This window comes from Schistocerca cancellata, chromosome 8, assembly GCF_023864275.1.
Source record: "Schistocerca cancellata isolate TAMUIC-IGC-003103 chromosome 8, iqSchCanc2.1, whole genome shotgun sequence".
Lineage (NCBI taxonomy): Eukaryota > Metazoa > Arthropoda > Insecta > Orthoptera > Acrididae > Schistocerca > Schistocerca cancellata.
In genome coordinates, this window is record NC_064633.1 from 81,320,954 (window position 1) to 81,341,999 (window position 21,046).

The 21,046-nt window shown below is 46.9% G+C and overlaps 31 non-coding genes across 31 annotated transcripts; all 31 read right to left on the reverse strand.

Annotated features, from left to right (window-relative positions):
* Positions 1-4,635: 4,635 nt before the first annotated feature.
* Trnak-cuu (transfer RNA lysine (anticodon CUU)) lies at positions 4,636-4,708 on the reverse strand. The gene has a single exon. It is a non-coding gene; the product is annotated as a tRNA-Lys (tRNA).
* Positions 4,709-5,147: 439 nt separating this feature from the next.
* Trnar-ucg (transfer RNA arginine (anticodon UCG)) lies at positions 5,148-5,220 on the reverse strand. The gene has a single exon. It is a non-coding gene; the product is annotated as a tRNA-Arg (tRNA).
* Positions 5,221-5,777: 557 nt separating this feature from the next.
* Positions 5,778-5,849, reverse strand: Trnat-agu (transfer RNA threonine (anticodon AGU)). The gene has a single exon. It is a non-coding gene; the product is annotated as a tRNA-Thr (tRNA).
* Positions 5,850-6,167: 318 nt separating this feature from the next.
* Positions 6,168-6,240, reverse strand: Trnak-cuu (transfer RNA lysine (anticodon CUU)). Its single transcript has one exon. It is a non-coding gene; the product is annotated as a tRNA-Lys (tRNA).
* A 439-nt stretch (positions 6,241-6,679) lies between these two features.
* On the reverse strand, positions 6,680-6,752 carry Trnar-ucg (transfer RNA arginine (anticodon UCG)). The gene has a single exon. It is a non-coding gene; the product is annotated as a tRNA-Arg (tRNA).
* Positions 6,753-7,324: 572 nt separating this feature from the next.
* On the reverse strand, positions 7,325-7,396 carry Trnat-agu (transfer RNA threonine (anticodon AGU)). The gene has a single exon. It is a non-coding gene; the product is annotated as a tRNA-Thr (tRNA).
* A 318-nt stretch (positions 7,397-7,714) lies between these two features.
* On the reverse strand, positions 7,715-7,787 carry Trnak-cuu (transfer RNA lysine (anticodon CUU)). The gene has a single exon. It is a non-coding gene; the product is annotated as a tRNA-Lys (tRNA).
* A 439-nt stretch (positions 7,788-8,226) lies between these two features.
* On the reverse strand, positions 8,227-8,299 carry Trnar-ucg (transfer RNA arginine (anticodon UCG)). The gene has a single exon. It is a non-coding gene; the product is annotated as a tRNA-Arg (tRNA).
* Positions 8,300-8,847: 548 nt separating this feature from the next.
* On the reverse strand, positions 8,848-8,919 carry Trnat-agu (transfer RNA threonine (anticodon AGU)). The gene has a single exon. It is a non-coding gene; the product is annotated as a tRNA-Thr (tRNA).
* A 318-nt stretch (positions 8,920-9,237) lies between these two features.
* Positions 9,238-9,310, reverse strand: Trnak-cuu (transfer RNA lysine (anticodon CUU)). The gene has a single exon. It is a non-coding gene; the product is annotated as a tRNA-Lys (tRNA).
* A 439-nt stretch (positions 9,311-9,749) lies between these two features.
* Trnar-ucg (transfer RNA arginine (anticodon UCG)) lies at positions 9,750-9,822 on the reverse strand. The gene has a single exon. It is a non-coding gene; the product is annotated as a tRNA-Arg (tRNA).
* A 548-nt stretch (positions 9,823-10,370) lies between these two features.
* Positions 10,371-10,442, reverse strand: Trnat-agu (transfer RNA threonine (anticodon AGU)). Its single transcript has one exon. It is a non-coding gene; the product is annotated as a tRNA-Thr (tRNA).
* Positions 10,443-10,760: 318 nt separating this feature from the next.
* Positions 10,761-10,833, reverse strand: Trnak-cuu (transfer RNA lysine (anticodon CUU)). The gene has a single exon. It is a non-coding gene; the product is annotated as a tRNA-Lys (tRNA).
* A 439-nt stretch (positions 10,834-11,272) lies between these two features.
* Trnar-ucg (transfer RNA arginine (anticodon UCG)) lies at positions 11,273-11,345 on the reverse strand. Its single transcript has one exon. It is a non-coding gene; the product is annotated as a tRNA-Arg (tRNA).
* A 549-nt stretch (positions 11,346-11,894) lies between these two features.
* Positions 11,895-11,966, reverse strand: Trnat-agu (transfer RNA threonine (anticodon AGU)). Its single transcript has one exon. It is a non-coding gene; the product is annotated as a tRNA-Thr (tRNA).
* A 318-nt stretch (positions 11,967-12,284) lies between these two features.
* On the reverse strand, positions 12,285-12,357 carry Trnak-cuu (transfer RNA lysine (anticodon CUU)). The gene has a single exon. It is a non-coding gene; the product is annotated as a tRNA-Lys (tRNA).
* Positions 12,358-12,796: 439 nt separating this feature from the next.
* Positions 12,797-12,869, reverse strand: Trnar-ucg (transfer RNA arginine (anticodon UCG)). Its single transcript has one exon. It is a non-coding gene; the product is annotated as a tRNA-Arg (tRNA).
* A 904-nt stretch (positions 12,870-13,773) lies between these two features.
* Positions 13,774-13,845, reverse strand: Trnat-agu (transfer RNA threonine (anticodon AGU)). Its single transcript has one exon. It is a non-coding gene; the product is annotated as a tRNA-Thr (tRNA).
* A 318-nt stretch (positions 13,846-14,163) lies between these two features.
* Positions 14,164-14,236, reverse strand: Trnak-cuu (transfer RNA lysine (anticodon CUU)). Its single transcript has one exon. It is a non-coding gene; the product is annotated as a tRNA-Lys (tRNA).
* Positions 14,237-14,675: 439 nt separating this feature from the next.
* Trnar-ucg (transfer RNA arginine (anticodon UCG)) lies at positions 14,676-14,748 on the reverse strand. Its single transcript has one exon. It is a non-coding gene; the product is annotated as a tRNA-Arg (tRNA).
* Positions 14,749-15,320: 572 nt separating this feature from the next.
* Trnat-agu (transfer RNA threonine (anticodon AGU)) lies at positions 15,321-15,392 on the reverse strand. Its single transcript has one exon. It is a non-coding gene; the product is annotated as a tRNA-Thr (tRNA).
* Positions 15,393-15,710: 318 nt separating this feature from the next.
* Trnak-cuu (transfer RNA lysine (anticodon CUU)) lies at positions 15,711-15,783 on the reverse strand. The gene has a single exon. It is a non-coding gene; the product is annotated as a tRNA-Lys (tRNA).
* A 439-nt stretch (positions 15,784-16,222) lies between these two features.
* Trnar-ucg (transfer RNA arginine (anticodon UCG)) lies at positions 16,223-16,295 on the reverse strand. The gene has a single exon. It is a non-coding gene; the product is annotated as a tRNA-Arg (tRNA).
* Positions 16,296-16,843: 548 nt separating this feature from the next.
* Trnat-agu (transfer RNA threonine (anticodon AGU)) lies at positions 16,844-16,915 on the reverse strand. The gene has a single exon. It is a non-coding gene; the product is annotated as a tRNA-Thr (tRNA).
* Positions 16,916-17,233: 318 nt separating this feature from the next.
* On the reverse strand, positions 17,234-17,306 carry Trnak-cuu (transfer RNA lysine (anticodon CUU)). Its single transcript has one exon. It is a non-coding gene; the product is annotated as a tRNA-Lys (tRNA).
* A 439-nt stretch (positions 17,307-17,745) lies between these two features.
* Trnar-ucg (transfer RNA arginine (anticodon UCG)) lies at positions 17,746-17,818 on the reverse strand. Its single transcript has one exon. It is a non-coding gene; the product is annotated as a tRNA-Arg (tRNA).
* A 906-nt stretch (positions 17,819-18,724) lies between these two features.
* On the reverse strand, positions 18,725-18,796 carry Trnat-agu (transfer RNA threonine (anticodon AGU)). The gene has a single exon. It is a non-coding gene; the product is annotated as a tRNA-Thr (tRNA).
* A 318-nt stretch (positions 18,797-19,114) lies between these two features.
* Trnak-cuu (transfer RNA lysine (anticodon CUU)) lies at positions 19,115-19,187 on the reverse strand. The gene has a single exon. It is a non-coding gene; the product is annotated as a tRNA-Lys (tRNA).
* A 439-nt stretch (positions 19,188-19,626) lies between these two features.
* Trnar-ucg (transfer RNA arginine (anticodon UCG)) lies at positions 19,627-19,699 on the reverse strand. The gene has a single exon. It is a non-coding gene; the product is annotated as a tRNA-Arg (tRNA).
* A 572-nt stretch (positions 19,700-20,271) lies between these two features.
* On the reverse strand, positions 20,272-20,343 carry Trnat-agu (transfer RNA threonine (anticodon AGU)). Its single transcript has one exon. It is a non-coding gene; the product is annotated as a tRNA-Thr (tRNA).
* Positions 20,344-20,661: 318 nt separating this feature from the next.
* Trnak-cuu (transfer RNA lysine (anticodon CUU)) lies at positions 20,662-20,734 on the reverse strand. Its single transcript has one exon. It is a non-coding gene; the product is annotated as a tRNA-Lys (tRNA).
* Positions 20,735-21,046: the final 312 nt, after the last annotated feature.

Consider the following 21,046-nt stretch of genomic DNA (forward strand, 5'->3'; position numbering starts at 1 on the left):
TGTCGACATAATAGCTTTTGCTATTTGTTTAGGGATGGGTAAAATTTGTCCCACATACATAGCCTTAGAGAGAACAGAAATATTTACAAGTTTAGTTTTTTGCTTTATGTTGAGCTCTCTCATATGATGTAACATGAGAGCACCTCGAATCCTGTCCAACATAGTTTTCCAGTTGGATGCAATTGTGCGAAGGGGACAACTATAAAAGGTGACACCCAGGGCTGTATGATGGTCGACACATTTCGCCCAAGCAATCGGAGCTTCCGTGAGACCGTTAAGAGGTAAAAAAGCACTCTTCGCCTCATTAACTACTGCACCCGATGCGTTGCAGTAAAGCTGCAAATTTTCTGTTAAACGTATTATGTCTGCATTGCTTCTTATTATCACACCAACGTCGTCAGCGTAAGCATTGGTAACTTTCTTCGTACCAGAGACGGCGATACCACCTAAAGCAGCAGTTAAACGTTTCAAAAGAGGTTCCAGCGCGACGACATACATCATCATGGATAATGGACTCCCCTGGGGGACTCCATTTCTGATCAAAATATCCTTAGTGTAGTGTCCATTCAGGCATATCTTGGTGTGGATACCTGTTAAAATGTTAGCGAAAATATTCACATTCGGAGCAGTTAATCCCATATACGTCAAGGTTTGAAAAAGGTATTGATGGTTGACCCTATCAAAAGCCTTGGCGAAGTCTATAAAAGCAAGACCGCCTGGTTCAGTGGTGTTAGAAAAGATGGCGACTATGTCCCTATATTCACTGACAGTCTTGAACATGCTGCGTCCAGGAAGACAGGTCTGATGACACCCAATGGCCTTGTCGAAGACCGGCCGTAAACTCTCTTTGAAGACCCGCGCTATTATTTTGTAGTCAGAATTCATTAAGGTGATAGGTCTCATTTTACCGATATCCTTTATTTCTGTGTGCCTACCTTTCGGAAGAAGCACCGTGATACACTGTTTAAATTCAGGCGGGACGACCTCTCCTTGCAAGACTTCATTTACAATGGCAGTAAAAGTGTGACCTATTATATGCCAGTAAGTTCTATAAAACTCTAAAGGTAGTCCGTCAGGGCCCGGTGATTTCTGAGAAGGTGACGACTTCAATAAGTCGAATACGTCCTCTTCGGTTATTGCCGTTCTAATAGAGAGGTTATCCCCTTCCGTTATTATGTTCTCGATGCTAGATGTCGATAAGAAGTCTCTCACTACCGGTTCGTCAATCGGCCGTTCACCATAAAGGGTATCATAAAATCGAAAAACCTCATTCATAATGGCTTTTTGATCTGTCAGGACGCTCGTGTCCTCAGCTCGGAGGTACTCAATAAAATTCCTTCTCCTTTGTTGTGCATGGCGGATTAGGTGATATATTGAGGTAATTTCCTCTTCGACAACAGTCGGTGTGTGTGATTTGATTTTTAAACCCTCTAACTGTGACCTCTTGAGAGCTAGGAGCTTGGCTTTGGTTCTGTTAATTTGTAAGAAAATGTCTTGAGTCATCGGCTGCTCGTAGAGGTCGCGTAAGCAAGCATAGTGGAATTCAATTGTATGGCGGACCCACCTCGCTCGATCTTTACTGTACTCTATCAGAGTAGCTCGTAATTTTTTCTTGGCAACAGAGATCCACCACTCTATATTAGTTCTATATTTATAACGCTGCCTCAGACAGGCCTGCCAAGTCGCTGCTATGAGATCTGCGAGAGAGTTCTCTGCCAACAAGGTGATGTTTAATTTCCACAGAGGCCTACCCCAGTACGTCTTCTGCTTCAGTAATTTCACACTGCATCTTACGCCTAGGTGGTCGGAGAAAGTAGTGGGTATGACTTCAATTGCTGTAACTTTCTCTTCTAAATTCGAGGAAACATAGATCCTATCAATGCGGCTTTGCGACCGACTACTGACATAGGTAAATCGGACCGCAGTGGGATATTTTATTTCCCACGCGTCTTTCCATTTCATGTGGTGGACTAGACAATCAAGTTCGCTGGATTTATTAAAATTTGGACGTTGGTCCTTTTCCTTTAAAACGCAGTTCCAATCGCCGCCGATGAGAACCTCCCTCGGGTTGTCTTTAAGTAAAGGTAAAATATCACTTTTAAAAAACCTGGCCCTCTCGTACCTAGCATTATTTCCGACGGAGCGTAGATATTGATAAAAGTTGTATTAAAAATTGTACATCTAATACCCCTCCCTGAATCCAACAGACATACATCTTTCAGTTCGATCCCTTCCCTGACAAGGATCGCTGTCCCACAATGACACTCAGGAGCTACATTTAAAACTTGTTTATACCCAGCTACATACAGATCCCTAACATGAACTTCTTGTAAGAAGGCAATATCTGTGTCAGACTGATATAAAAAGTCTCTAAGAGCAGCCACTTTAAGTTCATTCTGTATTTTATTGATGTTTAATGTAGTCACGTGATACGTTTGTTCCAGACTGATATATGAGTAATTCGAGCTGAAGTTGTACTAAGGATCAATAAATACTCCCGCCCTGTCGTCGTTCGTATTTTTCCTTCGTATGACACATAACATTCGGGAAGCCCACTCCGTTAATAAAAGTTGTCTTCGTCTTTTAGGGAAGTTGTTTCCATATCTTCATCAGTACATTCGTCTCCGTCTTCTGCCCAGTCCAGTTTGGTCCCTAAAGTACTGCGATCGAGCGCGGGTGCGTCTACGATATCTGCAGTCGTAGTGTTGATCTCGTTAGGGGATGGTTGGCGTCCGTTTGCAGACTGCATAAGACTGCCGTGTTCTGTAGGGCCCTCGTTGGCACTTGCCGGAGCAGAACCTTCCAACACCCTGTCTTTCCCCTGTATGGACCGGAGCTTGTCTCGTAAAGCAGGAGCCAAACTCTCGGCAGCTTCATGAGCCAATCTCCGTTTCTTGGAGTTTCTTCTTCTCCTCGGGGATTTCACAGGAGACGAGTCTGGAGATTTGCCCGCTGAGGTTGTGGGGGAATCCTCTGACGACTTCTGTCCCTTCTGTTTATCGAAATTTCTGTTGTCAGTGTCGTTTGTAGGCCCTGTGTTTGGATCCGTCACCAGCGCATCGCTAACGTTAGGTGGTTTGCCAGAATCTGCTTCCTGCACACAGTGGTGGCCAGTCGCATTTGCTTTTCCCACGTCTCCTCCATCCGACGTTGCCTCCGTTGGCCCGTCAGTTACCTCTGGATGTAGGACTGGTGGACCTGCAGTATCCTTTTCTGACTGATCTGAAGCCGTCGGACCCCCGTGTTGGAAAGTCGAAGAATGCCGTGCAATGTCAATTTCTGCGGTGTGCAGTACTTCCTGCTGCACACCCGACAAACGTTCAGTCGTAATGGAGATCTCACTTGTTGCAGCAAGTGAGGGCCGCTCGTCCGTTTCCCGAACAGCTGCACCGACATTCGGTACTAAGTTATTCTCGGGTACCGCGTGTGCAGAGGGAGCTTCCCCATGCCCCGCGGGGGCCGGTACTACGGGGTCGCGAGTGTATGCAGCGGCCGCGTAGGTTAACTTGAGATTAACCGCCGGGCCTGAAAGGGCAGTGTCTGCAGCCGGCAGCTGTGGAACACGCCGCTTAGTGCACTCATTCCTAATGTGCTCAGTCGAATTACAGAGAGCGCAAGTTCGGGGTTGTCCGTCATATATAACGACAGCTCGATAGCCACACACAGTGATGTATGAAGGTATGTGCCTCTGAAGCTCTATCTTAATTTGACGAACACCGTTCAAGACCGGAAACATATAGGACTCTGACCATTTCTCTGCAATGTTCGAAATAATCCTACCATATGGCCTAAGAACTTTATTTATCTCTTCGGCCGGAATCTCGAAGGGCAACTCAAAGACTCTAATAGTCCTGATACCAAGTCCAGCATGAGAAACGATAACATCACTGACAGACCCATCTGAATGATTAAACTTGATAACACCACCACATTTATCTACTATAGGAGAACATAAGTCAGGACTGTGCAATTTAACAAAGGCAGCATTGGAAACAAATGATAAATGAACGCCAACAACATCATCAAAAGAAATCTGTACTTTCTCCATAAACCACTGTTTAATCTCAAACGCTTTCGGTCTCACAAAGTTTCTGTCAAATGCAAATTTGATCGTATCTTTTCTCAAAACATTAACCGTATTCATTCTGTCTTCAAATAACTGCTACACAAGACGCAAGAACGAAAGAAGCGATACAAAACAGACCTTGTACCAGCGTCACAGCCGTTGTTGACACCAAAGCGCCAGCGCTGTCGCCACACGTCCGTCCCGCGCCGTGGCTGCGGCTCGAAGCGACTCAACCACTGAGCTAAGGAGGCGCCTCCTAGCGCGCTTTTCGGGTACTTTGTTCTTACAGACTAGTGAATCGGAGCCCTTCAGCTCGAAACGCACCGCATGAGCGACCATTATTTGCATTTCGTTAGCACAGCTGCTGCTTTCCTACACATCTCACACCATATCGATGTACAAATTAAATTCCAAAACAAATTTATTTCATTTCAGAGTTACTTTCAGCTTCAAATACCGTTCCTCTGATATTCATCCGAAGCTAGGCATCGTCGTAACCCGTTACGTTCATCACGCAAGGCTCACGAGAGGGGCGCATGTTGGATCCGCGTAGACACAAAATTTTGAGCCGCCCAGCGTGGGGCTCTAACCCACGACCCTGAGATTAAGAGTCTCATGCTCTACCGACTGAGCTAGCCGGGCTGTACACAAGGGTTACGAGCCATACAATACTGATTTGACCTGCGACCATCTATTGAAGATTCTTTTGACTACAGCTTATTTCCTGCTGCCACAAATCAGCTACAATCCTATTTAATGAAAAATTGTCTCCGAAAGGCATCAAATCTGCTTGAAATGATACGTGGCTATCAGCACCATTATTCAACACACATGCTCGACTGTGCGCAGACGCCTGTGGCGTAGCCCTTGGGTCCTGAATCAGATGCAGTAGTTGCAACAAAAACTCTCCTGAACGGCACTGTGCCGAAAATTTCGCTACAGATCACCCTTGTGTTGCTTGTGCTTCAGGTAGACGCCGGTTTTGCAGCCAGGAAGCGGACAGCAGCTACTTTCAACTAGTTTTGCAGTACTCAAACAACACACTAAAACAGCATGCATCTTTTGCAGAACAGGAAAAACTCGACCGTGACAGGATTCGAACCTGCAATCTTCGGATCCGAAGTCCGACGCCTTATCCATTAGGCCACACGGTCACTGGCGCAATATGCTTCCCCACACACACCTCATTTTCACCATTTGTACACTTGGCGGAACGAATTTCCCATCTTTGACCCAGTTCTCCATCTCAAATTTTAGTACTAAAAGTGCGACGCTACTTCTTGCTGTGTCCCATCGCAAGTTACATTCAAGCCCTTATGACGCTGATCAAACAAGAGGTGGCAAATCAGCTTCAATCGCTTAGTGCCATCTCAGTCGCTTGCGGAAGGTACCTCACCTTAAGTGATACAATGGCGAGTTGTCGCTATTACCAAAGCGCCGCCGCCGCCGCCGCCGACGACGACGACGACGATGATAATCGCGAGGGTCTTTATCAGGGGTAGAAAATACATCACAAGAACTAAGTATTTCACGTCGGCATTCACCGGAGACTGCCAAAAGCAGCAGTGTCTGGTGCCCACTTTAATAGCACCATTCACACTATTCATTTGCGAGAGCTTTTCTTAAATACCGCACCCATTCATAATTTTTTTTATCCTTGACCGCTTTTTTCGAAAGGGCCACGGTGGGAGGGGCTGTTACAAAATTCATTTGCCTCCTGTGAGGATCGAACTCACGACCTCTGGTTTACTAGACCAGCGCTCTGCCACTGAGCTAAGGAGGCGCCTCCTAGCGCGCTTTTCGGGTACTTTGTTCTTACAGACTAGTGAATCGGAGCCCTTCAGCTCGAAACGCACCGCATGAGCGACCATTATTTGCATTTCGTTAGCACAGCTGCTGCTTTCCTACACATCTCACACCATATCGATGTACAAATTAAATTCCAAAACAAATTTATTTCATTTCAGAGTTACTTTCAGCTTCAAATACCGTTCCTCTGATATTCATCCGAAGCTAGGCATCGTCGTAACCCGTTACGTTCATCACGCAAGGCTCACGAGAGGGGCGCATGTTGGATCCGCGTAGACACAAAATTTTGAGCCGCCCAGCGTGGGGCTCTAACCCACGACCCTGAGATTAAGAGTCTCATGCTCTACCGACTGAGCTAGCCGGGCTGTACACAAGGGTTACGAGCCATACAATACTGATTTGACCTGCGACCATCTATTGAAGATTCTTTTGACTACAGCTTATTTCCTGCTGCCACAAATCAGCTACAATCCTATTTAATGAAAAATTGTCTCCGAAAGGCATCAAATCTGCTTGAAATGATACGTGGCTATCAGCACCATTATTCAACACACATGCTCGACTGTGCGCAGACGCCTGTGGCGTAGCCCTTGGGTCCTGAATCAGATGCAGTAGTTGCAACAAAAACTCTCCTGAACGGCACTGTGCCGAAAATTTCGCTACAGATCACCCTTGTCTTGCTTGTGCTTCAGGTAGACGCCGGTTTTGCAGCCAGGAAGCGGACAGCAGCTACTTTCAACTAGTTTTGCAGTACTCAAACAACACACTAAAACAGCATGCATCTTTTGCAGAACAGGAAAAACTCGACCGTGACAGGATTCGAACCTGCAATCTTCGGATCCGAAGTCCGACGCCTTATCCATTAGGCCACACGGTCACTGGCGCAATATGCTTCCCCACACACACCTCATTTTCACCATTTGTACACTTGGCGGAATGAATTTCCCATCTTTGACCCAGTTCTCCATCTCAAATTTTAGTACTAAAAGTGCGACGCTACTTCTTGCTGTGTCCCATCGCAAGTTACATTCAAGCCCTTATGACGCTGATCAAACAAGAGGTGGCAAATCAGCTTCAATCGCTTAGTGCCATCTCAGTCGCTTGCGGAAGGTACCTCACCTTAAGTGATACAATGGCGAGTTGTCGCTATTACCAAAGCGCCGCCGCCGCCGCCGCCGCCGCCGCCGCCGACGACGACGACGACGACGATGATAATCGCGAGGGTCTTTATCAGGGGTAGAAAATACATCACAAGAACTAAGTATTTCACGTCGGCATTCACCGGAGACTGCCAAAAGCAGCAGTGTCTGGTGCCCACTTTAATAGCACCATTCACACTATTCATTTGCGAGAGCATTTCTTAAATACCGCACCCATTCATAATTTTTTTTATCCTTGACCGCTTTTTTCGAAAGGGCCACGGTGGGAGGGGCTGTTACAAAATTCATTTGCCTCCTGTGAGGATCGAACTCACGACCTCTGATTTACTAGACCAGCACTCTGCCACTGAGCTAAGGAGGCGCCTCCTAGCGCGCTTTTCGGGTACTTTGTTCTTACAGACTAGTGATTCGGAGCCCTTCAGCTCGAAACGCACCGCATGAGCGACCATTATTTGCATTTCGTTAGCACAGCTGCTGCTTTCCTACACATCTCACACCATATCGATGTACAAATTAAATTCCAAAACAAATTTATTTCATTTCAGAGTTACTTTCAGCTTCAAATACCGTTCCTCTGATATTCATCCGAAGCTAGGCATCGTCGTAACCCGTTACGTTCATCACGCAAGGCTCACGAGAGGGGCGCATGTTGGATCCGCGTAGACACAAAATTTTGAGCCGCCCAGCGTGGGGCTCGAACCCACGACCCTGAGATTAAGAGTCTCATGCTCTACCGACTGAGCTAGCCGGGCTGTACACAGGGGTTACGAGCCATACAATACTGATTTGACCTGCGACCATCTATTGAAGATTCTTTTGACTACAGCTTATTTCCTGCTGCCACAAATCAGCTACAATCCTATTTAATGAAAAATTGTCTCCGAAAGGCATCAAATCTGCTTGAAATGATACGTGGCTATCAGCACCATTATTCAACACACATGCTCGACTGTGCGCAGACGCCTGTGGCGTAGCCCTTGGGTCCTGAATCAGATGCAGTAGTTGCAACAAAAACTCTCCTGAACGGCACTGTGCCGAAAATTTCGCTACAGATCACCCTTGTGTTGCTTGTGCTTCAGGTAGACGCCGGTTTTGCAGCCAGGAAGCGGACAGCAGCTACTTTCAACTAGTTTTGCAGTACTCAAACAACACACTAAAACAGCATGCATCTTTTGCAGAACAGGAAAAACTCGACCGTGACAGGATTCGAACCTGCAATCTTCGGATCCGAAGTCCGACGCCTTATCCATTAGGCCACACGGTCACTGGCGCAATATGCTTCCCCACACACACCTCATTTTCACCATTTGTACACTTGGCGGAATGAATTTCCCATCTTTGACCCAGTTCTCCATCTCAAATTTTAGTACTAAAAGTGCGACGCTACTTCTTGCTGTGTCCCATCGCAAGTTACATTCAAGCCCTTATGACGCTGATCAAACAAGAGGTGGCAAATCAGCTTCAATCGCTTAGTGCCATCTCAGTCGCTTGCGGAAGGTACCTCACCTTAAGTGATACAATGGCGAGTTGTCGCTATTACCAAAGCGCCGCCGCCGCCGCCGCCGACGACGATGATAATCGCGAGGGTCTTTATCAGGGGTAGAAAATACATCACAAGAACTAAGTATTTCACGTCGGCATTCACCGGAGACTGCCAAAAGCAGCAGTGTCTGGTGCCCACTTTAATAGCACCATTCACACTATTCATTTGCGAGAGCATTTCTTAAATACCGCACCCATTCATAATTTTTTTTATCCTTGACCGCTTTTTTCGAAAGGGCCACGGTGGGAGGGGCTGTTACAGAATTCATTTGCCTCCTGTGAGGATCGAACTCACGACCTCTGGTTTACTAGACCAGCGCTCTGCCACTGAGCTAAGGAGGCGCCTCCTAGCGCGCTTTTCGGGTACTTTGTTCTTACAGACTAGTGAATCGGAGCCCTTCAGCTCGAAACGCACCGCATGAGCGACCATTATTTGCATTTCGTTAGCACAGCTGCTGCTTTCCTACACATCTCACACCATATCGATGTACAAATTAAATTCCAAAACAAATTTATTTCATTTCAGAGTTACTTTCAGCTTCAAATACCGTTCCTCTGATATTCATCCGAAGCTAGGCATCGTCGTAACCCGTTACGTTCATCACGCAAGGCTCACGAGAGGGGCGCATGTTGGATCCGCGTAGACACAAAATTTTGAGCCGCCCAGCGTGGGGCTCGAACCCACGACCCTGAGATTAAGAGTCTCATGCTCTACCGACTGAGCTAGCCGGGCTGTACAGAAGGGTTACGAGCCATACAATACTGATTTGCCCTGCGACCATCTATTGAAGATTCTTTTGACTACAGCTTATTTCCTGCTGCCACAAATCAGCTGCAATCCTATTTAATGAAAAATTGTCTCCGAAAGGCATCAAATCTGCTTGAAATGATATGTGGCTATCAGCACCATTATTCAACACACATGCTCGACTGTGCGCAGACGCCTGTGGCGTAGCCCTTGGGTCCTGAATCAGATGCAGTAGTTGCAACAAAAACTCTCCTGAACGGCACTGTGCCGAAAATTTCGCTACAGATCACCCTTGTGTTGCTTGTGCTTCAGGTAGACGCCGGTTTTGCAGCCAGGAAGCGGACAGCAGCTACTTTCAACTAGTTTTGCAGTACTCAAACAACACACTAAAACAGCATGCATCTTTTGCAGAACAGGAAAAACTCGACCGTGACAGGATTCGAACCTGCAATCTTCGGATCCGAAGTTCGACGCCTTATCCATTAGGCCACACGGTCACTGGCGCAATATGCTTCCCCACACACACCTCATTTTCACCATTTGTACACTTGGCGGAATGAATTTCCCATCTTTGACCCAGTTCTCCATCTCAAATTTTAGTACTAAAAGTGCGACGCTACTTCTTGCTGTGTCCCATCGCAAGTTACATTCAAGCCCTTATGACGCTGATCAAACAAGAGGTGGCAAATCAGCTTCAATCGCTTAGTGCCATCTCAGTCGCTTGCGGAAGGTACCTCACCTTAAGTGATACAATGGCGAGTTGTCGCTATTACCAAAGCGCCGCCGCCGCCGCCGACGACGACGATGATAATCGCGAGGGTCTTTATCAGGGGTAGAAAATACATCACAAGAACTAAGTATTTCACGTCGGCATTCACCGGAGACTGCCAAAAGCAGCAGTGTCTGGTGCCCACTTTAATAGCACCATTCACACTATTCATTTGCGAGAGCATTTCTTAAATACCGCACCCATTCATAATTTTTTTTATCCTTGACCGCTTTTTTCGAAAGGGCCACGGTGGGAGGGGCTGTTACAAAATTCATTTGCCTCCTGTGAGGATCGAACTCACGACCTCTCGTTTACTAGACCAGCGCTCTGCCACTGAGCTAAGGAGGCGCCCCCTAGCGCGCTTTTCGGGTACTTTGTTCTTACAGACTAGTGAATCGGAGCCCTTCAGCTCGAAACGCACCGCATGAGCGACCATTATTTGCATTTCGTTAGCACAGCTGCTGCTTTCCTACACATCTCACACCATATCGATGTACAAATTAAATTCCAAAACAAATTTATTTCATTTCAGAGTTACTTTCAGCTTCAAATACCGTTCCTCTGATATTCATCCGAAGCTAGGCATCGTCGTAAACCGTTACGTTCATCACGCAAGGCTCACGAGAGGGGCGCATGTTGGATCCGCGTAGACACAAAATTTTGAGCCGCCCAGCGTGGGGCTCGAACCCACGACCCTGAGATTAAGAATCTCATGCTCTACCGACTGAGCTAGCCGGGCTGTACACAAGGGTTACGAGCCATACAATACTGATTTGACCTGCGACCATCTATTGAAGATTCTTTTGACTACAGCTTATTTCCTGCTGCCACAAATCAGCTACAATCCTATTTAATGAAAAATTGTCTCCGAAAGGCATCAAATCTGCTTGAAATGATACGTGGCTATCAGCACCATTATTCAACACACATGCTCGACTGTGCGCAGACGCCTGTGGCGTAGCCCTTGGGTCCTGAATCAGATGCAGTAGTTGCAACAAAAACTCTCCTGAACGGCACTGTGCCGAAAATTTCGCTACAGATCACCCTTGTGTTGCTTGTGCTTCAGGTAGACGCCGGTTTTGCAGCCAGGAAGCGGACAGCAGCTACTTTCAACTAGTTTTGCAGTACTCAAACAACACACTAAAACAGCATGCATCTTTTGCAGAACAGGAAAAACTCGACCGTGACAGGATTCGAACCTGCAATCTTCGGATCCGATGTCCGACGCCTTATCCATTAGGCCACACGGTCACTGGCGCAATATGCTTCCCCACACACACCTCATTTTCACCATTTGTACACTTGGCGGAATGAATTTCCCATCTTTGACCCAGTTCTCCATCTCAAATTTTAGTACTAAAAGTGCGACGCTACTTCTTGCTGTGTCCCATCGCAAGTTACATTCAAGCCCTTATGACGCTGATCAAACAAGAGGTGGCAAATCAGCTTCAATCGCTTAGTGCCATCTCAGTCGCTTGCGGAAGGTACCTCACCTTAAGTGATACAATGGCGAGTTGTCGCTATTACCAAAGCGCCGCCGCCGCCGCCGCCGCCGACGATGATAATCGCGAGGGTCTTTATCAGGGGTAGAAAATACATCACAAGAACTAAGTATTTCACGTCGGCATTCACCGGAGACTGCCAAAAGCAGCAGTGTCTGGTGCCCACTTTAATAGCACCATTCACACTATTCATTTGCGAGAGCATTTCTTAAATACCGCACCCATTCATAATTTTTTTTTATCCTTGACCGCTTTTTTCGAAAGGGCCACGGTGGGAGGGGCTGTTACAAAATTCATTTGCCTCCTGTGAGGATCGAACTCACGACCTCTGGTTTACTAGACCAGCGCTCTGCCACTGAGCTAAGGAGGCGCCTCCTAGCGCGCTTTTCGGGTACTTTGTTCTTACAGACTAGTGAATCGGAGCCCTTCAGCTCGAAACGCACCGCATGAGCGACCATTATTTGCATTTCGTTAGCACAGCTGCTGCTTTCCTACACATCTCACACCATATCGATGTACAAATTAAATTCCAAAACAAATTTATTTCATTTCAGAGTTACTTTCAGCTTCAAATACCGTTCCTCTGATATTCATCCGAAGCTAGGCATCGTCGTAACCCGTTACGTTCATCACGCAAGGCTCACGAGAGGGGCGCATGTTGGATCCGCATAGACACAAAATTTTGAGGCGCCCAGCGTGGGGCTCGAACCCACGACCCTGAGATTAAGAGTCTCATGCTCTACCGACTGAGCTAGCCGGGCTGTACACAAGGGTTACGAACCATACAATACTGATTTGACCTGCGACCATCTATTGAAGATTCTTTTGACTACAGCTTATTTCCTGCTGCCACAAATCAGCTACAATCCTATTTAATGAAAAATTGTCTCCGAAAGGCATCAAATCTGCTTGAAATGATACGTGGCTATCAGCACCATTATTCAACACACATGCTCGACTGTGCGCAGACGCCTGTGGCGTAGCCCTTGGGTCCTGAATCAGATGCAGTAGTTGCAACAAAAACTCTCCTGAACGGCACTGTGCCGAAAATTTCGCTACAGATCACCCTTGTGTTGCTTGTGCTTCAGGTAGACGCCGGTTTTGCAGCCAGGAAGCGGACAGCAGCTACTTTCAACTAGTTTTGCAGTACTCAAACAACACACTAAAACAGCATGCATCTTTTGCAGAACAGGAAGAACTCGACCGTGACAGGATTCGAACCTGCAATCTTCGGATCCGAAGTCCGACGCCTTATCCATTAGGCCACACGGTCACTGGCGCAATATGCTTCCCCACACACACCTCATTTTCACCATTTGTACACTTGGCGGAATGAATTTCCCATCTTTGACCCAGTTCTCCATCTCAAATTTTAGTACTAAAAGTGCGACACTACTTCTTGCTGTGTCCCATCGCAAGTTACATTCAAGCCCTTATGACGCTGATCAAACAAGAGGTGGCAAATCAGCTTCAATCGCTTAGTGCCATCTCAGTCGCTTGCGGAAGGTACCTCACCTTAAGTGATACAATGGCGAGTTGTCGCTATTACCAAAGCGCCGCCGCCGCCGCCGCCGACGATGATAATCGCGAGGGTCTTTATCAGGGGTAGAAAATACATCACAAGAACTAAGTATTTCACGTCGGCATTCACCGGAGACTGCCAAAAGCAGCAGTTTTTTTTTTTTTTTTTTTTTTTCCTTTATTGAATTTCAATTCCCCCCGAAGGGGGCGGGCTGGCAGCAGCTTAGGACGCCGCTCTGCAGCCTACAGATTTTCTGATAAAAAGCAGGAGAATAAACAATAATAAAAAACAGGCGATAAAATCGGGGACTTAGTGAGTAAACAGGTGAAAAGAAAATGGGGAAATTAAAACAAACAACAGAGGGAGGATGAAGCGAATAAAAATACATACGGAGCAGACAGGGGAAACAATAGACAATTAAAAAACACGGCGACAGTCTGGATTCTGTTTTTTTTTTTTTTCCTTTATTGAATTTCAATTCCCCCCGAAGGGGGCGAAAAAGCAGCAGTGTCTGGTGCCCACTTTAATAGCACCATTCACACTATTCATTTGCGAGAGCATTTCTTAAATACCGCACCCATTCATAATTTTTTTTTTATCCTTGACCGCTTTTTTCGAAAGGGCCACGGTGGGAGGGGCTGTTACAAAATTCATTTGCCTCCTGTGAGGATCGAACTCACGACCTCTGGTTTACTAGACCAGTGCTCTGCCACTGAGCTAAGGAGGCGCCTCCTAGCGCGCTTTTCGGGTACTTTGTTCTTACAGACTAGTGAATCGGAGCCCTTCAGCTCGAAACGCACCGCATGAGCGACCATTATTTGCATTTCGTTAGCACAGCTGCTGCTTTCCTACACATCTCACACCATATCGATGTACAAATTAAATTCCAAAACAAATTTATTTCATTTCAGAGTTACTTTCAGCTTCAAATACCGTTCCTCTGATATTCATCCGAAGCTAGGCATCGTCGTAACCCGTTACGTTCATCACGCAAGGCTCACGAGAGGGGCGCATGTTGGATCCGCGTAGACACAAAATTTTGAGGCGCCCAGCGTGGGGCTCGAACCCACGACCCTGAGATTAAGAGTCTCATGCTCTACCGACTGAGCTAGCCGGGCTGTACACAAGGGTTACGAGCCATACAATACTGATTTGACCTGCGACCATCTATTGAAGATTCTTTTGACTACAGCTTATTTCCTGCTGCCACAAATCAGCTACAATCCTATTTAATGAAAAATTGTCTCCGAAAGGCATCAAATCTGCTTGAAATGATACGTGGCTATCAGCACCATTATTCAACACACATGCTCGACTGTGCGCAGACGCCTGTGGCGTAGCCCTTGGGTCCTGAATCAGATGCAGTAGTTGCAACAAAAACTCTCCTGAACGGCACTGTGCCGAAAATTTCGCTACAGATCACCCTTGTGTTGCTTGTGCTTCAGGTAGACGCCGGTTTTGCAGCCAGGAAGCGGACAGCAGCTACTTTCAACTAGTTTTGCAGTACTCAAACAACACACTAAAACAGCATGCATCTTTTGCAGAACAGGAAAAACTCGACCGTGACAGGATTCGAACCTGCAATCTTCGGATCCGAAGTCCGACGCCTTATCCATTAGGCCACACGGTCACTGGCGCAATATGCTTCCCCACACACACCTCATTTTCACCATTTGTACACTTGGCGGAATGAATTTCCCATCTTTGACCCAGTTCTCCATCTCAAATTTTAGTACTAAAAGTGCGACGCTACTTCTTGCTGTGTCCCATCGCAAGTTACATTCAAGCCCTTATGACGCTGATCAAACAAGAGGTGGCAAATCAGCTTCAATCGCTTAGTGCCATCTCAGTCGCTTGCGGAAGGTACCTCACCTTAAGTGATACAATGGCGAGTTGTCGCTATTACCAAAGCGCCGCCGCCGCCGCCGCCGCCGCCGCCGCCGACGACGACGACGACGACGATGATAATCGCGAGGGTCTTTATCAGGGGTAGAAAATACATCACAAGAACTAAGTATTTCACGTCGGCATTCACCGGAGACTGCCAAAAGCAGCAGTGTCTGGTGCCCACTTTAATAGCACCATTCACACTATTCATTTGCGAGAGCATTTCTTAAATACCGCACCCATTCATAATTTTTTTTATCCTTGACCGCTTTTTTCGAAAGGGCCACGGTGGGAGGGGCTGTTACAAAATTCATTTGCCTCCTGTGAGGATCGAACTCACGACCTCTGATTTACTAGACCAGCACTCTGCCACTGAGCTAAGGAGGCGCCTCCTAGCGCGCTTTTCGGGTACTTTGTTCTTACAGACTAGTGATTCGGAGCCCTTCAGCTCGAAACGCACCGCATGAGCGACCATTATTTGCATTTCGTTAGCACAGCTGCTGCTTTCCTACACATCTCACACCATATCGATGTACAAATTAAATTCCAAAACAAATTTATTTCATTTCAGAGTTACTTTCAGCTTCAAATACCGTTCCTCTGATATTCATCCGAAGCTAGGCATCGTCGTAACCCGTTACGTTCATCACGCAAGGCTCACGAGAGGGGCGCATGTTGGATCCGCGTAGACACAAAATTTTGAGCCGCCCAGCGTGGGGCTCGAACCCACGACCCTGAGATTAAGAGTCTCATGCTCTACCGACTGAGCTAGCCGGGCTGTACACAGGGGTTACGAGCCATACAATACTGATTTGACCTGCGACCATCTATTGAAGATTCTTTTGACTACAGCTTATTTCCTGCTGCCACAAATCAGCTACAATCCTATTTAATGAAAAATTGTCTCCGAAAGGCATCAAATCTGCTTGAAATGATACGTGGCTATCAGCACCATTATTCAACACACATGCTCGACTGTGCGCAGACGCCTGTGGCGTAGCCCTTGGGTCCTGAATCAGATGCAGTAGTTGCAACAAAAACTCTCCTGAACGGCACTGTGCCGAAAATTTCGCTACAGATCACCCTTGTGTTGCTTGTGCTTCAGGTAGACGCCGGTTTTGCAGCCAGGAAGCGGACAGCAGCTACTTTCAACTAGTTTTGCAGTACTCAAACAACACACTAAAACAGCATGCATCTTTTGCAGAACAGGAAAAACTCGACCGTGACAGGATTCGAACCTGCAATCTTCGGATCCGAAGTCCGACGCCTTATCCATTAGGCCACACGGTCACTGGCGCAATATGCTTCCCCACACACACCTCATTTTCACCATTTGTACACTTGGCGGAATGAATTTCCCATCTTTGACCCAGTTCTCCATCTCAAATTTTAGTACTAAAAGTGCGACGCTACTTCTTGCTGTGTCCCATCGCAAGTTACATTCAAGCCCTTATGACGCTGATCAAACAAGAGGTGGCAAATCAGCTTCAATCGCTTAGTGCCATCTCAGTCGCTTGCGGAAGGTACCTCACCTTAAGTGATACAATGGCGAGTTGTCGCTATTACCAAAGCGCCGCCGCCGCCGCCGCCGACGACGATGATAATCGCGAGGGTCTTTATCAGGGGTAGAAAATACATCACAAGAACTAAGTATTTCACGTCGGCATTCACCGGAGACTGCCAAAAGCAGCAGTGTCTGGTGCCCACTTTAATAGCACCATTCACACTATTCATTTGCGAGAGCATTTCTTAAATACCGCACCCATTCATAATTTTTTTTATCCTTGACCGCTTTTTTCGAAAGGGCCACGGTGGGAGGGGCTGTTACAGAATTCATTTGCCTCCTGTGAGGATCGAACTCACGACCTCTGGTTTACTAGACCAGCGCTCTGCCACTGAGCTAAGGAGGCGCCTCCTAGCGCGCTTTTCGGGTACTTTGTTCTTACAGACTAGTGAATCGGAGCCCTTCAGCTCGAAACGCACCGCATGAGCGACCATTATTTGCATTTCGTTAGCACAGCTGCTGCTTTCCTACACATCTCACACCATATCGATGTACAAATTAAATTCCAAAACAAATTTATTTCATTTCAGAGTTACTTTCAGCTTCAAATACCGTTCCTCTGATATTCATCCGAAGCTAGGCATCGTCGTAACCCGTTACGTTCATCACGCAAGGCTCACGAGAGGGGCGCATGTTGGATCCGCATAGACACAAAATTTTGAGGCGCCCAGCGTGGGGCTCGAACCCACGACCCTGAGATTAAGAGTCTCATGCTCTACCGACTGAGCTAGCCGGGCTGTACACAAGGGTTACGAACCATACAATACTGATTTGACCTGCGACCATCTATTGAAGATTCTTTTGACTACAGCTTATTTCCTGCTGCCACAAATCAGCTACAATCCTATTTAATGAAAAATTGTCTCCGAAAGGCATCAAATCTGCTTGAAATGATACGTGGCTATCAGCACCATTATTCAACACACATGCTCGACTGTGCGCAGACGCCTGTGGCGTAGCCCTTGGGTCCTGAATCAGATGCAGTAGTTGCAACAAAAACTCTCCTGAACGGCACTGTGCCGAAAATTTCGCTACAGATCACCCTTGTGTTGCTTGTGCTTCAGGTAGACGCCGGTTTTGCAGCCAGGAAGCGGACAGCAGCTACTTTCAACTAGTTTTGCAGTACTCAAACAACACACTAAAACAGCATGCATCTTTTGCAGAACAGGAAGAACTCGACCGTGACAGGATTCGAACCTGCAATCTTCGGATCCGAAGTCCGACGCCTTATCCATTAGGCCACACGGTCACTGGCGCAATATGCTTCCCCACACACACCTCATTTTCACCATTTGTACACTTGGCGGAATGAATTTCCCATCTTTGACCCAGTTCTCCATCTCAAATTTTAGTACTAAAAGTGCGACACTACTTCTTGCTGTGTCCCATCGCAAGTTACATTCAAGCCCTTATGACGCTGATCAAACAAGAGGTGGCAAATCAGCTTCAATCGCTTAGTGCCATCTCAGTCGCTTGCGGAAGGTACCTCACCTTAAGTGATACAATGGCGAGTTGTCGCTATTACCAAAGCGCCGCCGCCGCCGCCGCCGACGATGATAATCGCGAGGGTCTTTATCAGGGGTAGAAAATACATCACAAGAACTAAGTATTTCACGTCGGCATTCACCGGAGACTGCCAAAAGCAGCAGTTTTTTTTTTTTTTTTTTTTTTTCCTTTATTGAATTTCAATTCCCCCCGAAGGGGGCGGGCTGGCAGCAGCTTAGGACGCCGCTCTGCAGCCTACAGATTTTCTGATAAAAAGCAGGAGAATAAACAATAATAAAAAACAGGCGATAAAATCGGGGACTTAGTGAGTAAACAGGTGAAAAGAAAATGGGGAAATTAAAACAAACAACAGAGGGAGGATGAAGCGAATAAAAATACATACGGAGCAGACAGGGGAAACAATAGACAATTAAAAAACACGGCGACAGTCTGGATTCTGTTTTTTTTTTTTTTTTCCTTTATTGAATTTCAATTCCCCCCGAAGGGGGCGAAAAAGCAGCAGTGTCTGGTGCCCACTTTAATAGCACCATTCACACTATTCATTTGCGAGAGCATTTCTTAAATACCGCACCCATTCATAATTTTTTTTTTATCCTTGACCGCTTTTTTCGAAAGGGCCACGGTGGGAGGGGCTGTTACAAAATTCATTTGCCTCCTGTGAGGATCGAACTCACGACCTCTGGTTTACTAGACCAGTGCTCTGCCACTGAGCTAAGGAGGCGCCTCCTAGCGCGCTTTTCGGGTACTTTGTTCTTACAGACTAGTGAATCGGAGCCCTTCAGCTCGAAACGCACCGCATGAGCGACCATTATTTGCATTTCGTTAGCACAGCTGCTGCTTTCCTACACATCTCACACCATATCGATGTACAAATTAAATTCCAAAACAAATTTATTTCATTTCAGAGTTACTTTCAGCTTCAAATACCGTTCCTCTGATATTCATCCGAAGCTAGGCATCGTCGTAACCCGTTACGTTCATCACGCAAGGCTCACGAGAGGGGCGCATGTTGGATCCGCGTAGACACAAAATTTTGAGGCGCCCAGCGTGGGGCTCGAACCCACGACCCTGAGATTAAGAGTCTCATGCTCTACCGACTGAGCTAGCCGGGCTGTACACAAGGGTTACGAGCCATACAATACTGATTTGACCTGCGACCATCTATTGAAGATTCTTTTGACTACAGCTTATTTCCTGCTGCCACAAATCAGCTACAATCCTATTTAATGAAAAATTGTCTCCGAAAGGCATCAAATCTGCTTGAAATGATACGTGGCTATCAGCACCATTATTCAACACACATGCTCGACTGTGCGCAGACGCCTGTGGCGTAGCCCTTGGGTCCTGAATCAGATGCAGTAGTTGCAACAAAAACTCTCCTGAACGGCACTGTGCCGAAAATTTCGCTACAGATCACCCTTGTGTTGCTTGTGCTTCAGGTAGACGCCGGTTTTGCAGCCAGGAAGCGGACAGCAGCTACTTTCAACTAGTTTTGCAGTACTCAAACAACACACTAAAACAGCATGCATCTTTTGCAGAACAGGAAAAACTCGACCGTGACAGGATTCGAACCTGCAATCTTCGGATCCGAAGTCCGACGCCTTATCCATTAGGCCACACGGTCACTGGCGCAATATGCTTCCCCACACACACCTCATTTTCACCATTTGTACACTTGGCGGAATGAATTTCCCATCTTTGACCCAGTTCTCCATCTCAAATTTTAGTACTAAAAGTGCGACGCTACTTCTTGCTGTGTCCCATCGCAAGTTACATTCAACCCCTTATGACGCTGATCAAACAAGAGGTGGCAAATCAGCTTCAATCGCTTAGTGCCATCTCAGTCGCTTGCGGAAGGTACCTCACCTTAAGTGATACAATGGCGAGTTGTCGCTATTACCAAAGCGCCGCCGCCGCCGCCGCCGCCGCCGCCGCCGACGACGACGACGACGACGATGATAATCGCGAGGGTCTTTATCAGGGGTAGAAAATACATCACAAGAACTAAGTATTTCACGTCGGCATTCACCGGAGACTGCCAAAAGCAGCAGTGTCTGGTGCCCACTTTAATAGCACCATTCACACTATTCATTTGCGAGAGCATTTCTTAAATACCGCACCCATTCATAATTTTTTTTATCCTTGACCGCTTTTTTCGAAAGGGCCACGGTGGGAGGGGCTGTTACAAAATTCATTTGCCTCCTGTGAGGATCGAACTCACGACCTCTGATTTACTAGACCAGCACTCTGCCACTGAGCTAAGGAGGCGCCTCCTAGCGCGCTTTTCGGGTACTTTGTTCTTACAGACTAGTGATTCGGAGCCCTTCAGCTCGAAACGCACCGCATGAGCGACCATTATTTGCATTTCGTTAGCACAGCTGCTGCTTTCCTACACATCTCACACCATATCGATGTACAAATTAAATTCCAAAACAAATTTATTTCATTTCAGAGTTACTTTCAGCTTCAAATACCGTTCCTCTGATATTCATCCGAAGCTAGGCATCGTCGTAACCCGTTACGTTCATCACGCAAGGCTCACGAGAGGGGCGCATGTTGGATCCGCGTAGACACAAAATTTTGAGCCGCCCAGCGTGGGGCTCGAACCCACGACCCTGAGATTAAGAGTCTCATGCTCTACCGACTGAGCTAGCCGGGCTGTACACAGGGGTTACGAGCCATACAATACTGATTTGACCTGCGACCATCTATTGAAGATTCTTTTGACTACAGCTTATTTCCTGCTGCCACAAATCAGCTACAATCCTATTTAATGAAAAATTGTCTCCGAAAGGCATCAAATCTGCTTGAAATGATACGTGGCTATCAGCACCATTATTCAACACACATGCTCGACTGTGCGCAGACGCCTGTGGCGTAGCCCTTGGGTCCTGAATCAGATGCAGTAGTTGCAACAAAAACTCTCCTGAACGGCACTGTGCCGAAAATTTCGCTACAGATCACCCTTGTG